Raw genomic sequence first — 18,414 nt, 5'->3', positions numbered from 1 at the left:
CTCCCAATTTGATCTAATTCCATTCAGTTATATTTATGTTGCAGCTCAGGAAGCTCAATAAACACAAGTCCATTTTGTATCCCTTTTTAGAATATGGGAAATATATTAAAGCCTTGGAATAATTCAGAAAGCAGCCATGATACCAGCAGCTATTTTAATTAACTGACTAACCAGAAGGCACGCGGCGCTTTGTGACTAAGCAGGAACATCCTCACAGCTTTTGTCTTGAAGGCTTTGTTGTTACACATGTCCCTGTTCAGATTTGACAGCAGGGGGGGCGTATTTAAAAGAAAGTTAGTCTCCTTTTGAAGAAGCACTTCTGAATAACTCCATGTAATCCATTTAATATGATGTTTACTTATTTAAAATTGTCATAACATGCTTCCTCTCTCCTCTATAATGCAGATTATTTAGCATCACAGCCATGTTTCATCAGATTCACGTGAGAGCATAATTACAATGGCAGGTGCGTTTGTAATGTCCTCAGGAGGGATAATTGACATACATAAACAATTATATTTGCCTACTTTAAATGCAATGTGAGATACAAAATTGTCTCGTAACAGACAAAACTTTTGGAAAGCAACTTCCTCCATTGATCATGTGAAATTGCAAATCCATTGCAGTCCCTTTGATTTTACTTTTGTGTACGTTTTCTGTAAAATCTGCCGTAGTTCATTAAAGTTCCAGCCCTGAGTTCAGCGTCTCGCGGTTGAGATCCAGGCGCGAGACGTGATCAATCACACGTGCTCGTCTGGTTCGACCTGCAGCTCATACGTCAACGCCAGCGCGAGGGGAGAAGGTGGGGGTTCCCATCTGTGCCCTACTCCCCCCGCCATCTCAACGATGAAAAATGTGCCACCCGCAGTGGAAATATTGAGAGTTACCAGGACATTTATCAGGTAACATTTGAGCAATATGAAAGATAACCTTTTGTAAGTGGACGCAGATAAAGATGTATGTTGTGCCCATGGTTGTGCCTTTCCTCCACACAGGCTCCGTCTCTGTTTAATACTGCAGCTACCCACGAGAAATACCGCCGTAATATGTTTCTTTTTCAGAGAGCAACCAGGTGTGCAGTCTGTTGGTTGGTGCACAGTGTTGGACATTAAGCACGGGACCTGTTTTTCTGGCAATGTTAACTCACTTTTTCTTCTTTAAAAAGAAAGAAAATAAAATGCCAAGAAGACTGGAGGCAACATAAACACGCCGCAGGCAATAAGGTATCTCCAGACACATGCAATGATGACTTCAACTTCTGAGTTTTTCTCCTGTTTTCTTGGGCCTAGTAGTCTACATTGCAAGCTACTGTTTTTACTGAATACTGATGCTCTCACAGGACAGTGCATCATTTAATCCATCCCCACTGCAGACACATTTACTGTGAGCATGTTTACTGGGTAGCCCCAGGTTTAGCTGTGTTAGCAAAGTTTGTCACATCAGGGATGTAAGGCTCAATTGGAGATAACATCAGGAAACTGGTATTTTATAGCAATTGTTTGAAAAAAAAAAAGTTCTGATTCTCTTAAGTTAGCTCTCCAAGTTAATCCATCAATACAAAATATGGACAGTATTACGTTTTTGTGACAAATATTGGAGCCAAAGCTGCACATGTGAACATAATTATTAGCATTTTATTCAATGTAGTACAACTACAATTGTGCCAACATATTAGAGTTTTGCTTTCTGAAATTAAAATATTGATTTCATTTATTTATGAAGGTGATCAAATTTTCCTGGAAATATGAATATTGCTTTTCAAATATGCTTTCTGTACAAATATGTGTTTGTAATGTTTCGCCACCGGATTTTAAGCAACGTGGTTTTCTGTTATTTATATTTATTATTTATTTATTTATTATTTATTTGAATTTAAAGAAGCTAACATCACAGGTTCTGTATCTTAATTATAAGGTGTAGTCAAGAGTGAGATTGAAACATTATGAGTCCAATAATGAAAAATAAAACATAAAATAACAATAATTAAGGTAATAACCCAAGACAAAACAATTGTTTTTGCTACCAATCAAATAATGAGAAGTGTAGTTACACTAAGTGTGGTTTACAAATTAATCTCACCCTATATACACCCTGTACTTTGCTTGTTCATTTAGGCTAATATTAAGCTCTTTTAAACTGAAAAACTCACATTAAAACGCCTTACCATTTCTACTTCACACTATACAGTGGGGCAAAAAAGTATTTAGTCAGCCACCAATTATGCAAGTTCTCCCACTTAAAAAGATGAGAGAGGCCTGTAATTTTCATCCTAGGCATACCTCAACTATGAGAGACAAAATAAGGAAAAAAAATCCAGAAAATCACATTGTCTGATTTTTAAAGACTTTATTTGCAAATTATGGTGGAAAATAAGTATTTGGTCGATAACAAAAGTTAATCTCAATACTTTGTTATATACCCTTTGTTGGCAATGACAGAGGTCAAATGTTTTCTGTAAGTCTTCACAAGGTTTTCACACACTGTTGCTGGTATTTTGGCCCATTCCTCCATGCAGATCTCCTCTAGAGCAGTGATGTTTTGGGGCTGTCGCTGGGCAACACGGACTTTCAACTCCCTCCAAAGATTTTCTATGAGGTTGAGATCTGGAGACTGGCTAGGCCACTCCAGGACCTTGAAATGCTTCTCACGAAGCCACTCCTTCGTTGCCCGGGCGGTGTGTTTGGGATCATTGTCATGCTGAAAGACCTCGGAACATCTTCAATGCCCTTGCTGATGGAAGGAGGTTGTCACTCAAAATCTCACGATACATGGCCCCATTCATTCTTTCCTTTACACGGATCAGTCGTCCTGGTCCCTTTGCAGAAAAACAGCCCCAAAGCATGATGTTTCCACCCCCATGTTTCACAGTAGGTGTTCTTTGGATGCAACTCAGCATTCTTTCTCCTCCAAACAGGTCTAGTTGAGATTTTACTAAATATTTCTATTTTGGTTTCATCTGACCATATGACATTCTCCCAATCCTCTTCTGGATCATCTAAATGCTCTCTAGCAAACTTCAGACGGGCCTGGACATGTACTGGCTTAAGCAGGGGGACACGTCTGGCACTGCAGGATTTGAGTCCCTGGCGGCGTAGTGTGTTACTGATTGTAGCCTTTGTTACTTTGGTCCCAGCTGTCTGCAGGTCATTGACTAGGTCCCCCCGTGTGGTTCTGGGATTTTTGCTCACCGTTCTTGTGATCATTTTGACCCCATGGGGTGAGATCTATAGGTTCTTAAAGAAGAAGTTTCAGGTCTGTGAGAGCCATAAATCTTGTTTGTTTGTAGGTGACCAAATACTTATTTTACCGAGGAATTGACCAATTAATTCATTAAAAATCCTACAATGTGATTTCCTGGATTCTTTCCCCCCATTCTGTCTCTCATAGTTGAAGTGTACCTAAGATGACAATTACAGGCCTCTCTCATCTTTTGAAGTGGGAGAACTTTTACAATTGGTGGCTGACTAAATACTTTTTTTCCCCGCTGTATGTATGGCTCCTCAAGATACCTCCTAAGTGTGTTTCCTTTTGCTTCAGCCTGGTGAAAATAAAATCTCCATACTACCTTGTTATAAAATCTGCAACAATTAAAAAAAAACACAAGGTAAAAGAACAGCAGGAATGCACATGATGAGCAGTTGGTGAATCTGTGTTGTAGCTGATGGTAAAGCACAAACTAAACCATCACCTACAGCATGGAGTTACAAATTAAAGACGTACCATTTGCTATAGCTTTAAGCTTTCCGTCTCCTGGTTTGATGGGGCATGTGTCATCTTTTCTTTTATCACACGATGGGATAACTCCGCAAATCACCATCTGCCTCTTCCCCGACAGCCATCGCTGCTCTCTTCATGCACCCCCACTGCTGTGTACAGTGAATAAGTGAACAACTTCACAGTTTGGAAAATGTATTCCAGGTAATTTAGGTGTTTTTTGCCACTTTTAGTTTGAACTAATTGTTACCTAGTATCCAACATGATCATTGAGGTCCCATCATTTAAAGACAGCATATTTAAATGACGTGAGAATACAAATACAGCCTTAGGGAGTTATTTATTTATTATGCCACGCTCTGTACGCTGTGGGCTAAGAAGTCATCAAAGACCATTTTATTGGAATGCTTTTTAACCCTCTTGACCCTGATGCTCTTCCACCAACACGCTTCAATAAATAGAAATGTCTGTTAACCTTTAAATGAAGGAATGCTCATCCTGAAAGAAGAGGATTCTCGAATAGAGTTCACTCAAGGTCATACACACAGAATCGATAAAAGATCTAAACATTTACCAAAATATGATTAGAGCATAAATGCACCCATGATGCTGCGTTCATGGCCTGTTAAGACATGTATTGGTGCTTTCTTTCATCATTCATCACATGTTCGTCTCAACAAGGTTAAATTAAGTCAAGGCAAGATGTCCGTAAAGACAAATGAGATCTTGGCACACACATGAGCTCTTTCTGAACAATCACTTTGTCCCTCTAGGTGACCTCCGCATGAACTGAAACCAGAATAAACTATGAATGCCCTTTATTGAATTCTCTTCCTTCCTGCACCAACTTAACTGTGAGCTTTTGCTGACTTTGAAGGAGCAAATAGTGGGAGAAAGACACGCAGTGCTTAGTCAACTCTAATGTGTACGTCTGCTCGTCAGTCTTACAACTCTTTCCGAGAGCAAATGTGTCAATTCTAAGGTACGCTTATTCATTATGGACAGAGTGATGGCCTGTGCATGCATATTTTATGCTTTTAAACCCTGCAAGTTTCATGAAGTTGTCCGAATGAGTAGCATTTAAAGCTGAAGTGAAGTAATGCGCTTGCATAATTAATCCGTAATGTCTTTGATAAGAATTACCACCAAGGTCATCAGTTTTTTTAAAGACAGGATGTTTATTTATTCATTCTAATTACATGTTTAACTTGTTTAAGGTAGGCGCTTTATGGGTGGAATTGATTTGGTACATGTAGAGCGACAGATAAATAGTTGTCCCAGGACTTGAGCTCTTAATGCAGTAGAAATTGAGAGAGATGTTTGTCATTGTTATGTAAAAGCACACCCTGCTTTGCGATAAAGTGCTCTTCCCCAATGGAACTTTCTTTCTCCGTCTTTTGGCATTACACCTCCTTCCTCAATGCTCTGCCCTGTGCTGTCGGAGTTGCCAACTAAATCTCAGCCTCATCTTGTCCGCCGTAACCTTGTTTATTCCCAACAGTGGCATTAGCAAAGCTGTAAAAGTATTTATGGGGGTACAAATGCGGGACAGCCAATCTAAGGTAAATCTATAAATCCTGGCTGTTGATTTCTCAGGGCCAGGAGGTGCAGGCCGGTGATCAGTAGAGGTAGAAAGTATTCCCCGGGTGACTATGTGACTAACGTGCAGAGGCCCAGCAGCATGCCAAGCAGCGCTATGGCGACACTGTTGTGCTTTGCAATATGGCCGAGCTGGCCTTCGCCTCTGAAGCCAAGCGCCGCCCGGCTATCCATCTACCGTGAGCTGGTATCATTAGCTAACCCCCAACAGGGACCTGACTCAGCAATAGTGTGTGTATTGTATTTTGCACCCCGTCCTTGGCTCGTTTGTAGTTAAAGAGAAAGCTAGAGGTTGGAATTATGAAAAACAGTGTAAAGGGCACAAACATAATCCCATGTGTAAATGTTCAGTTGCTCTTCAGTAACTGGGACTTATTATTAGAGCTGCATTTATTAGCTTTTGACCACTAGAGGGCAGAAAAACACCCCAACAAGCTGACATAAACAGTGAGAAGAATCATTTGGTGTTTACTATATGCTCATAATCTTCGCCAGGTGTCTGTATTTCTTCAGGTAGTTACTGGAGACAGGTGCTTTGGGGTGTTGGAGTAGCTCAGAGTTTTATGTAAGCATTGTTGCCAAGTCTGTTGTTTTCCCATGACATGGAGCTTCTGTTGAAGTGTTTTTCACCTTTTGTCTGCAGGTTGGATAGAACTATTTTACATGCTAGCTATCACCTAAGTAAAATCAATATTTTAAAATCATTCAGTGGCTTACTTTACTTTACATTCATAACTTTAGCACTACATAATTACACAAATGCACCTTTGTTTATTCAGTTGCAAAGTATTTAGCCGGCCATTCAGCAAGCTAGCAGATCTATGTAGCTTAGGCCAACAGCCAAACAACAAACCAAGCACATTTTCTGTAGCTAGACACATCGACATTTGACTAAATGTTAGCTAAGATTTGTTGGTGCGTTGCTTCATGAGTACAAGTATTAATTATTGAGGTGATAATGGTTTGCATTGATTCTAACTGCAAAAAAAGTATTTAAATTGCCAAAAGTTTTCTATAAATCTTTCTAAAGAGGAACCTTCGACTCGCAATTTGTCCACGGTGTTGACCCACCTTCCACAAAGTAACTCTGTAAACCAGAGTTGGTCCGGATGGAGATACGAAGGCATTGAAAAGTAACAACTTAAAGCAGGGAAAGAAATTGGTAAGGAAGTTAACATAGAACTGCTCGAAGTTATAAACATTACTCCGTCTGAGAGATATATCCATCATCAATTTGTGGCTTAAGGCTTTAGAGCCAATACCACTTTACAATAAGACTACCCTTATAAAGGGTTTATGAATAGTTCGTAATTTATTTATTAATTAGGTTGTGAATACTTTATAGATCCTTAATAAGCTTTTATAAGACATATAAACATTTGCTTGCCAAATAGTGAGCCCACATGTATCTGTACTGCTAAGCCTTATTAGAAACGGTAGTAACTCATTAATAAATGGGAATGTGTTTTACACTTTACAATAAGGCTCCCTTTTGGCAGTTATAAATGTTAGTAACTCATAAGTAAATGGTCATAAAGAGATGCCAAGAGACCACATCAAGATTGAAGGGGGGGAATCAACTCAGTGAACAACAGATACCAAGGATGCTGGCTGATGAAGAAGACGAAGTAAGCTAGGTAGCCAATATAAGAAAGTCCTCTTGCCAAATAGTGATCCTGTGTTGATGTATGAAAACTATGTTAGAGCTGGTTTATAAATGGTTCTTAAGGATTAATAAAGTGTTTACAACCTAATTATAAACCCTTTATGAATCCTAAGGGTGGTCTTATTGTAAAGTGGTACCCAATAAAGTGATTAAAAACCATGCCAAATAGCACTTGATGGATAATGTACAAACGCTCGTTAACACTTTACAGTTAAGGTGATATTGTCACAATCTCTTTTATATATCAGATAGTGAAAATTATCTGTTTAATCACTTGGAAATAAAACATTTATTTAGTCCGGGTAACAGGCTCCCTCTTATGGCAGGAGTAAGTTTAAGACTACACCTTTTCCACTTCAGTGGAACTCGTCTCTTCTTTTAACCTTGTGCTCTTCCTCAGTGCCGTGTGAGGAAGGAGCTTCCATCAGCTCCAATCTCTAATAAGATTTACAGAGAGCATAGCAAAGAGAGCAGGGTGATACGTCTTGGGAGCTCTCTCTCCTCAATATTGGCAAGGAAATCAATGTGGTGAGTGAACCTACCAGCACAGTTTGCAATCAGCTGCTGCGCCAAAAGTAATCACTGAATTGAAATAATCCTGAAAGGTTTCCCCACTGTAGCAAAGTTAATAACAAAAGAGTCACCGTGGCCTGCGCCTTGAATTAGAAATTAATCCTTGTATCAAGAATAATTACCAGGAAGGCTTCGGTAACAGTGACCTTGCAGAGTGAGCCTCTGCGGGTGTCCGTCTTCACTCTCTTTAACATTCAACAGGCGCCTCCTCTCCTGGATGTGTACTCAGGGACACCATTTGCAATGGGACGATATAGTGGGACGAACTGCTTAATTCTTTGCACTCCACTTTCAGGGAACGGTCCCTCAGCAGCTGCAACCTAATCATCAACAATTTCTCACTTGTTTACATTCATCCTATCTAGATATCAGCTCATTCCCCATGGCAGCTCTTTGTAATTCTGCTCTTACGGTTTTGATCGACAGTCGGCCAACTCGCACTAATTAGCGGTGAATATTAGCAGCTCTCTTCTAATGCTCCTTAATGGGAGTCAGTTCATTTGTTAACACTACGAGGGCACATTGAAAGGCTTTACATGTACACACTCCCATTGAGCTTTCACATAAATCCTGTTCTTTCTCTTGTTTTATTAATTAGGAGCTGAAGCCAGTAAAAAAAATACACTATAGGGAGGACCAGTTGCATGTTACATCTGGGATGCATTAAGGCTGCTTTCTGTTGTTCTTGAGTCTCGTTTTCGGAATATAAACACTTGCTATTCCGCAAAGTGTGTCTGCCACTCGATTGTCAGACAGCTAGGTCAGGTCTTTGTCAAAGCCCCAATCACTTTGGCTTATGAGAGGTCAAAGGGAGTTGTGTTAGGCTGAGTTGGAATCTCTCCCGTCTGCTTCCTCAAGTGAAGTCGCAATTTATTTTGATGTTCTGAAAACTTAAATGGCCATTTCAATAGTTTATGAAAACCTTAAGGTTCTGTTTACCATGAACCACCAAGATACTAATATATTAGAATATATTTAAAAACAGATTCTTCCCGATTTATTTATCTGGTGTATTTAAGTTAAAAACTGTAAATTATAATGTTGAGATTTGTCTTGCCCTTTGATCTCCATTGAAAATATTAATTAAGGGATAATTTACTTGTGAAGAAACAACAACCACATGGCACAAATTGTTAATCCACACCTAATAAGCTGATATAAATGTATCCATTGCTACTTATATGATCATAAACATAATTATAAAAAGCAAGCAATAGTTGTCCACAGTTCACACATCAAATGTGCACCTTTTCCTCCTTAATCCAGTTTGTCATGGGCATTGCAGAAAGGAATAATAAGGCTCACCTAAAACAATCCCACAGCTCCTTCTGCACCAGTGGTGGAAGTGATGGTACATTTCCCTCAGTGTTTAAATCTGTCACAATGACCTTCAGATAATCAGATTTATAAAAAATGACTGAAAATATTTTTTTTAAGTGACCTCCGGTGGGAATCAGTCCTTAGCCTCAGCATTAGCAATGAAGGTTAAATAGATTTGACTCGCTATGTCATTTCATGCTTTGATATTGAAGGTTCCTAATAGTTAAATTGCAGGCTTTTGGTTTCTCCATCAATGTGTGATGCCTCTGCTTGGCCCTGGGACTATAAAGCAGCAGTACTGATTATGGGGAAGCAGGGCAGCAGATCTATTACGTCCATCACTGAACTACCGACACATCAGACGGGCGGGCATTTCTTACCCCCCGTTTGGCATGTTTGATAGCGTGTGTGTGTGTACATAGACACTGCTGTGCGGAGCCGTGGCTGCATGGAGCGGCTCGCTACATGCTGCTCCCTGCAGTAGGTCCCAGTGTGGTGTACAATAATGACTTGTCAGAAATGCGGGCCTTTGAAAACAGGCATAATCCACAGAGGCTATCTGACTAAATGAATTCTAACAGGAGCCAAGCCAACCCCTTGAGACCCATGAAAAGCATAATCTATTCCACTGGTCTCTTATCAAAACTGACACGAAAAAAAGAAGCACCAAAATAGCACATGCTTGGCTGGAGGAGGATGATTTCTGTTGTAGACACGCTGCTGCCGTTTGGTACAGGATAATTATTCTTTTATATGTTATAATGATGCCTGTTTGTTTATCTGTTTTGCTTGGATAATTCTATAATCGGTTCACTTGGCTACATTGTTTTCAGCCTTTGAATATTTGAAGAATTTATTTTCTGTTGCAGAATTTACATTTGAATTATTATTAACTGGGACAGCGCTTGCATTGTTTAGCCTAGGTTTCTAGAGAAGAACAAGCCTCACTAACCAGAGGAAATTGAGTGTTTTACATGGTATCATCTCGCTTGCATTGCATCAAGATGACACAGAAGGAAATGCAATGTCACTGTGCTATTAGGTCCCACTTAGCTTGTTGGTAATAAATTGAATTTGGGGATGCTGTGACAGGACAATGTTATGGTTCCAAAGTGGCAGTACCTGTGGCAAGAGGCTGGATTCAACACATTGTATGGGCACACAAAGACAAGCAAGCACTCTAGCTGTTTTGCAAGGAGCAGCTTTAAAGAGGCTGTTTGTGATAACAAATAACGGATTCCAATTAGAGTAGCAAAAGGCAAAGATTTGAGGTCACATCATCATAAATCACAAAGTGGGGGCAACCTGCTTCCAAACTCTGACTGTAAACTACCTAAACTTGTATTAGCTAGACTGCAAGGGACTGTAATGCTGTATTCAGTCACATTGTTGTGTAAAGTGAAAACTTCCAAATGGGAAAACATGTCGACATCAGCTTTTAGTCGTAATTACAAGTTGGATATATGGGATTTCGCTGGTGGGAGATATTGTATTGTGCAAGTATATGAACCCGAATAGATTATACTCAAACAAACTCTACTGCTAGAAGAATAACATATGTAGATTAACTATCATTTTTCAATTCATATATGCATACATATATTTGGCATATGGGCGTTCTAAATAAAAAAGAAAGTGTGTAGTAACAGCCAAAATCCAACTTGTAAGAGCAGTAACACTGGCAAACAATAAGTACAAGTCTTTTTTTACAAAAGATGGATGAAAATATATAGATTTAACTTTAAAGAACACATCCAACCCAAAATATATTAATTTGAATTACTAAGGTAGGCAGTTTTCTATGATATTGCATGATTTATGGGTGATTAAGTCATTTAAATGTCTTAAAACAGAAATATTCATCAATCGCTGCCACGTCGGGCTGCCAATAATGTGACGCAGTCCAAGAGAAATGGAGAAAGGATCCCTTGATCTCCTGCGAGGTGGTTATTGCCTTTAAGATGTAGCTGTCAGCTGTGTCAAAGGTGCCTTCCCTGTCAGATATAAGTGACGTTGAATCTGAACCCTCAGTTTGCCAGAATGACTTTCTGATGGAATCTTCAGCCCATAATAATCCTTTTCAGTCAAATAATCAGTCTTAGAATGCGAGCGAACCTAAGCTGTCAGCATTCAATTAGGCACAGATTTTGATCTCCCCTCGGCACAGCTTGTCAAGATGAATAATAAAGCCGTCAGCCCCTGAAGGTGAACGGACGGATGGAGACCTATTGTCTGGAGGATTGACAAGGGTTGATGCAACAGGCTAAAGTGAGTTAAGGCCTTCACACACTGGCGTACACACACATACATCAACACTTCTCCTCACCGCTCGTCCTCCTTCGCCCCCAGAGAGAGTATTTTTCATGCTTTCAAACCACCCTGCAGTGACAAGCCTCTGACAACCTCTGCTTACTGTGACACCTTTGTGGGTCCAGAGGAGGTTTCCACCACAATGCCTCCTTTGACGGGCGTTCTTGAGAGGAAACACACATTATTCTGCCATGAAGCAACACTTGATTGATTGGCAGAGTCAAACTTTTCTGAGTGAGAGATGACATAGAAGGCTTTGACGCCGATTTATTTATTTTTTATGGAGCCCCAGATATAAATGTCAAATAGAAATACTTTTAAAAAAACTTTTATTTCCTATTGTGTACAATTCAACCCCACCTTTTTAAACGTTATTTCTAGAAAGATGGTGGTGGATCCACCTGTAAAGTTACATTTCATTCCCTGGAATAACTTAAATAAAATCCAGGCCGCATATTACATTTATTTCGGAAAATACGAGAAGACAATCGTAATTACATTGACTTAGAGTTAAAATATCTGACTATTATGTTAAAAGCCTAATACACAAACAGAATTATCTGCATAAACCTTCCAACCTTGAATAATTTAACAATTTAAAAAAGCCGATTTTGAGCTACATTACGTTATTATTATAAGGGTTGCAACTCCTTCAGTGTGGTTTTATTTTAAAAATAACTCACCTGCTCTGAATGCAGTTTCTATCATTTTTATATTACGAATTGCATTCAGGTGCTATTCTTTTGAAACATATTATTTCCTCGAGCCTGACTTTTGTTGATTCTCTCTTCAATTTTCCTGGGCCCTTCATCCTCAGCCCTTTATCTAATGTCCTGTCCACAGAGAACCTGTAGCTGTACAGGAGTGCTGTTGTCCGTGTCAGAGGGCAGCGCCTCGCCTTCACACAGAGGCTCCGTCGGTTTCAGCTCACTGAAGCTGTGGCACTCGCCATGTGTGGCTGGGAGTCTGGATACCTGCTTCCCAGCCTCTCTCTTACTGAACCCCCCCTCTCCCTAAACTCTGCACGGGGACACTCACAAGGTCACTCAACCCCACACACACACACACACACACACACACACACACACACACACACACACACACACACACACACACACACACACACACACACACACACACACACACACACACACACACACACTTCCACTGCTGACAACCCTTTCTGTGAAATCAGGAATTGCTATGGCCGTCGTTCACATGAGGTGAGACAAGGGTGAAATGCTAGCGTGACATCGCCAATTTGTTGTCATGGCAACTTGGAGACTTGAAAACAATAGCAGCAAAGAATCATTAAAGATTGTGTGTGTGGTAGAGAATCTGAGAAATGGAATATTGAAAACAAACTGCTGACAGCGAGTGCCTTTAGGGGCGTCAAGTGGAAGGGAGCATGTTTCTACACCACAGAATGTGAGGCAAGTACTTTGACATTTCCCCCAAACCAACATTTGATGACTTTTACCCCAAGCAGAGGACACTGCAGACATTCTGGGTGAGTTCTCCTCCTCTTTCCCCCCTCACCCACGACCGAAGCTCCCCCACCCTGCCTCAACATATTGCACCTGTTCAATTATTTAGCCGCTGCTCTGTGGTTGGGTCCTGAGCTGCAGTGAAAGCTGTACCTGCCGATTAGAGCGGGGCTCGTCACCGGAGCCGGACACATATCTCCGTCCTGTCGTCGTCTGAGAGGAAGAGACGCCTTCGGCCGCATTACGCAGGAGGAAATGTCATTACCTCACTGCTGCCTTGTCATCACCAGCCTTTGGTCTCCCAGAGGCAGGGAGGATTTTGATGTGTTTGAAGGTGTGTGTGTAACTCAGTCAGATGACACAAATGCACGGGGCCTACACGGAGGTGGGGAGATTCACTCTTGGGGTTTTGGATGGCAAAACCGTTGAGCAAACTTCATTTTAATATCAGAAGTCTGAGAACAAGATATAGTTCGGATTTATTCAAATAACAGGTTCACTATCATTTATTATGAGGATATGCAAAATACCATTTTAGTAAAAGAAAAAATGCTCAGACTGATCAATATGTATGCTAGTTTGAAACTGTAGCAATTGTAAAGAAAATGACATTTGAACAGCTATTTGTAAATCAGCTTAAATAGTAGGCTATAGTATATTAACTGACATTTCACTTGTTGATATTATCTGAAGAGTTATTTGATAGTTATTCAGGCACGAGGAGCACATATGTTCTCCCACTGGAGGGCACTGTTGAAGCAAATACAAGCCTCGAACATCTAATCTGCCATCACTGTCCAAGGGACGGTTTAACCAGAACCCTGCCTTGGTCATTTTTGTTTGGTGGGGGGGGGGGGGGTTGTATCTTCTTAAACTGCTGTTTGTAGCAGGAACAGCTGGAGTAAGGTCTCCATTTTCCCAGCCTCTCTGTGTTTGGATGGGGCAAAAAGCTTAAGAAAAGGATTGGGGAAGGAGGGTTTGAAAGCACCCTGTAAGCGTTGCCTGTGAGTGTATTTTCAGTGTGTGTGAGTGTGAGTGTGTGTGTGTGTGTGTGTGTGTGTGTGTGTGTGTGTGTGTGTGTGTGTGTGTGTGTGTGTGTGTGTGTGTGTGTGTGTGTGTGTGTGTGTGTGTGTGTGTGTGTGTGTGTGTGTGTGTGTGTGTGTGTGTGTGTGTGTGTGTGTGTGTGTGTGTGTGTGTGTGTGTGTGTGTGTGAGAGATTCAACCTAAGAATATTTATCCTTGGAGATCCCTCGTCCAACCGACATTTTGTTTCTCGCCGGACTGTATTTACTGTGTGAATGTCTGTCCTGAATTTCAGGCATAGATATGCAAATCACACTGGAGTTATTAATCAGAGTGTCACAGGGATTATGCAAATGAATAAAAGAGCGGCGAGAGACAGAGAGAGGAAAGAGAAGAGTCTGGATTTCAGCAAACTTGTGTTGGGATTCATCAAAAGGAGATAGTTTTGTTTGAAAGGGTCGGATGGAGGCTGTGATCATCGTTCTCCTTGTTCTGACCTGACGCAGTGAAAAGGTCGTCTTTACGTCCAGAGTCGTTCCACGTGGATGATCTGGAGGCCTGTCAGAGTGATGATGAGCCTGCTGTTTCACAGGGGAAAGGCAGGCTACACGCTAATATTGATTTCCCTTTTGAATATCTCAGCCAACACTGTTGACGTGCAGCAGATGTCGAGTTGACAGCTTGCACCAATATGAGAAACCTGTGTAAACATAAATGCAAAACAACAGGAATATATAATAAAGTCTAAAGAATTTTTTTTTGTTAAAGTGCCATAGCATTTTTTGGCACCACCGAGAAAGAATGCGTATAGGGCCCAACATTTTCCAAACGTAATCTTGATGCAACTTTTTCATTAAATTGGATTTAGGTGTTGACTGACATTTATTTTTGGTTTGTTATTGTAAATTATCAGTGATATACTGGGTCCTATGCTATAATGCTTTCACGTTTTAACACAAATGCAGGAGGTCTTATCAACACCTACGTTGGCTTTCCAATTAACACCCATTGTTCTTGTGTTTTATTATGAAGCCTAAATAAGCTGCACTATTTATTGCTGTAACTTATGATATTGAAGAATATGCTGGTATAATTGATGCTTAACATACTTAATACTTTGGTTTATTCAGTGCACATTTAAAAATTTTGGTTATCCCTCACCTGTCTCATTCTGTTGTTTTCAGTTCGAAAAATAGAAGACATACTACATTTAAAAACTAATGAGTTAAATATTGTTCTCAATTTTCTTCACCAGTCATATTAACAGTGTATGGCTATAATATGTCAAATGTGTGTAGTTTTCAGCTTGTTCTGGAGTTCTGCCTTCAAGCGGCCATGTTTCTGATGAATGACAGAAACGTTTTAGGAACAGGGTAAGTCAAAAAATAATAACACTTTTACGGAACAGGTCATGGTGACAAAACAAGTCGCCATTTATCCTAGCAACTTAATTGCATGCCTGCTCGATGTCTAAATAAGTAACTGTTTGCTTTCTAAATCGCCATAAAAAAACAAAGCAGTCTCGATGCGACAGGGAATACTTTCTCAATTCCAATGAGGTAGAAATTTTACTTCTTTCAAAAGTAGAAAGAAAGTAATATGTCTCTGAGCTTCTGAACAGTATACCGGATGTGTGTTTCCACAAGTGATCCCTGCTTTTGAAGACCACTGCTACCCCTTAAAGCCTGATTCTACTTGTCCCTAATCTACCTGTGGGACTTTTCAGATTGGAAATAGATCACACGAGGAAAGCTGGGCTACCTGCAGTGATTCTTTCCCGCCGCGGTGGATGATTATTGGCAGGTTTCGGGGCCCTGCTGCGAAGGTTGAAGGAATGCATTTCTGCAGATGACTGTGAGGCAAGGAAAGATTGAATTCTCACTGCCTTCCATCTGTGTGTGTGTGGTGGGGGAAACGGGTGAGTCTCCTAGAAATAGGCAGTGATAGATGAGGTACATGGAGGAAGACAGCTACCCCTGCTCTCCAGCCTGGCTGAATCAGGAAACTGTCTGCCAACTAAATGCCTCTCCCTCCAATCCCCCCCCTCCCTCTCTCACGCTCTCATTATAATTTTCTCCCTTTCCTCTTGGACTCCTCTTTTCCTCTGCTTACGAATCAATCGTTTTGTTAGTGCTTACCAGACAACAGATCTTTAGTCATTATGAGATTGTGCTTTATATCACTGCTTAATGAGCACTACACCCACTGCAAGAATTCCAGGCAGCAGCTAATGGTCACGAAAGCTACACATTCTTCCACTTGCTTTTTCCTCTGAGTGTGCATGACTACATCTGAGTTAATTAAAAATGTTTGCATACTGTCAATTACACAACTGGATGTAATTGTTTTCCCCCAAAATATTTGTATCTAGTCGAAATATATACTGCTTACATAAAAATGGATAACAATATGTTACTGGAAAACACTGCAACGCATTTCCTCTTTTTTTTGTTTTTTTTATCTGTAAGTCACAAGTCTTTATTTATGTGTTGGGTGGATGGGAATCAGGAATAAGTATAAGATCATTGAGCCAGGCCAAAAGTCACCTAATGACAAGTGACAGCCATCTTTGACCATTGACCTTTAAAAAGAATCATTTTTTTGAAACCCACTTCACCAAAGCAAATGTTGTTTTTCCGTCCTTTTCAGTTGTAGCTCTCAGGCCTCTTATTCCAGCCTGTGGATGCTTCTTTATTCATTGCTCGGATAAATGTACATGACCCCTTAAAATAACAGGAGCCGGCCCAGAGGGCACACTTGAGCGATGTGACATTCCAGCTAACCTGAGATGACTTTTAAAGAATGGATAAGTGAAAGACAGTAAAAGGATGGAAGGAAAGAATGGAGAATGACGGGTATGGCAGAATGGACACAATCAAATCATTGTAAGCAGATAGGTTAAGCAGAAAAGGTTAGAGACAAAAAATTAGACAAAATAAATGAAATGACGTCAAAAACCTTTGGAGATTCCAGCTCATGATTTGACAGCTTATTTCTTTGTCTGGAAGAAGGGCTTGTGTGTGCACACACTTAACATTCCCCCTAAAATAGTTTGATCTTTTCACAGTAATTGAGACGTACACACTTGACGGCTCATCATTCTATAAAAACCTAAGTGCAGTGTTGGAATTTGCATGCAGCGACGGCAAGGTCTTCTGTCAAACACACAGACGAGCACTCATCAAGGATTCTGTATTTAATCAGTGGAAGTTAATGCTTTACAAACAGTCTCGGGAAAATGTTAAGCAGAGTTCCTAATTAGCTGATCGTGAAGTCATAATCACTTCAGATATAAATTATGCTGAAGGTATTTCAGTGGGCTAATGACCTGCATCGGTCCTCACAGTCTGCCTCTTCTACTAAGCTGTCATGGTCAAAGAGGAGCAATAAATGCCACTTGATCTGTCCTAACCTTTTTCTATGTGGCTCTGTGGGTAAGTACCTTCAACTAATATGATATATGTTCACGAATCAAATAAGCTCATAGCTCGTTGTCATTTGAATATTTTATGCTTGCTCTACTCAACGCTATACCAAATGTAAGTACATTTAGACGTTTTTTGTATTTCTCATTATTTGTACAATGCTTGGGCAATACTGTTTGTCATTAAGGTAATGTCAATAAAGCTTTTTGAATTGTGGTGTGATGTGTTTGATTGATTTAGTATTGCCATATTTTTTGTATTTTGATCTAGAATTTAGCATATAGAATGCATTCCATATATTCATGAATTAGGTCACTGAGCACCTCATGATAAAAGATAATATGATAATCACACAATTAGTACACAGTGTGGTTATCATGTGTTAACAAAAAGTAAACATTTTGCCTAGTTAATAACAATAATCACCAGATTACATTATGTTCCAGGGTCCTATAGGTGCCCACTGGCCTAGCCTACTTGGATGTTCAGTAAGGTGCAAAAGTACTCGAGTAAATGTACTAAGTTCAACCACTGTCCACAGTTAACGCTAGCATTAATGGCAGAGGTGGGAGAAGTCAGATCTGTACTTGAGTAAAAGTAAGTACCAGAGGGTAGGAATACTCTGTTACAAGTAAAAGTTCTGTAATCAAAATGTTACTCAAGTAAAAGTAGAAGAGTATTAGTATCAAAGATTACTTAAAATACCAAAAGTAAAAGTAACCATTATGCAGATTTTTTTTTTTATAGGGGTTGATGTATTGATGTGTTTATCATAAAGGTTGAACTCATTTGAATTACTTAATTTATTGCTGGGTATAATGCAAACTTATTCCAGGTGTAACTAAAGTCTAATTTAAGTGTTGATGATATTGTTTATCATTAATCTATATCTGCAAAGTAACTAAATGTACCACATAAATATAGTGGAGTATAAGTACAATATTTAGCTCTGAATTGTAGAATTACAAAGTAACATAAAACGGTTATACACCCAAGTAAAGTATAAGTACCTCAAAATTGTAGGCTACTTAAGTACAGTACTTGAGTAAATGTAGGCCAACTGAGTTACTTCCCACCTCTGATTAATTATACCGTAATTAATTGTATTACTTTTCTCACCTGTGCGTCTTCGGATAGCCCCGCCTACACCTGATGACGTCAAAGCAAGTGGCGGACTTTTCGAACCTGAGTTGAGAAGAAACTACTTTCTGTCTGGGTTTTTCTGGCTAACTAAACAAGAAGTTGTTCTCTATAGACAAGTAAGTAATTAATATGCATTTTAATTAGGCTGTCTTCT

This window comes from Notothenia rossii (genome assembly GCF_949606895.1).
Source record: "Notothenia rossii genome assembly, chromosome: 12".
Classification (NCBI taxonomy): domain Eukaryota; kingdom Metazoa; phylum Chordata; class Actinopteri; order Perciformes; family Nototheniidae; genus Notothenia; species Notothenia rossii.
This window is presented reverse-complemented; position numbering follows the sequence as displayed.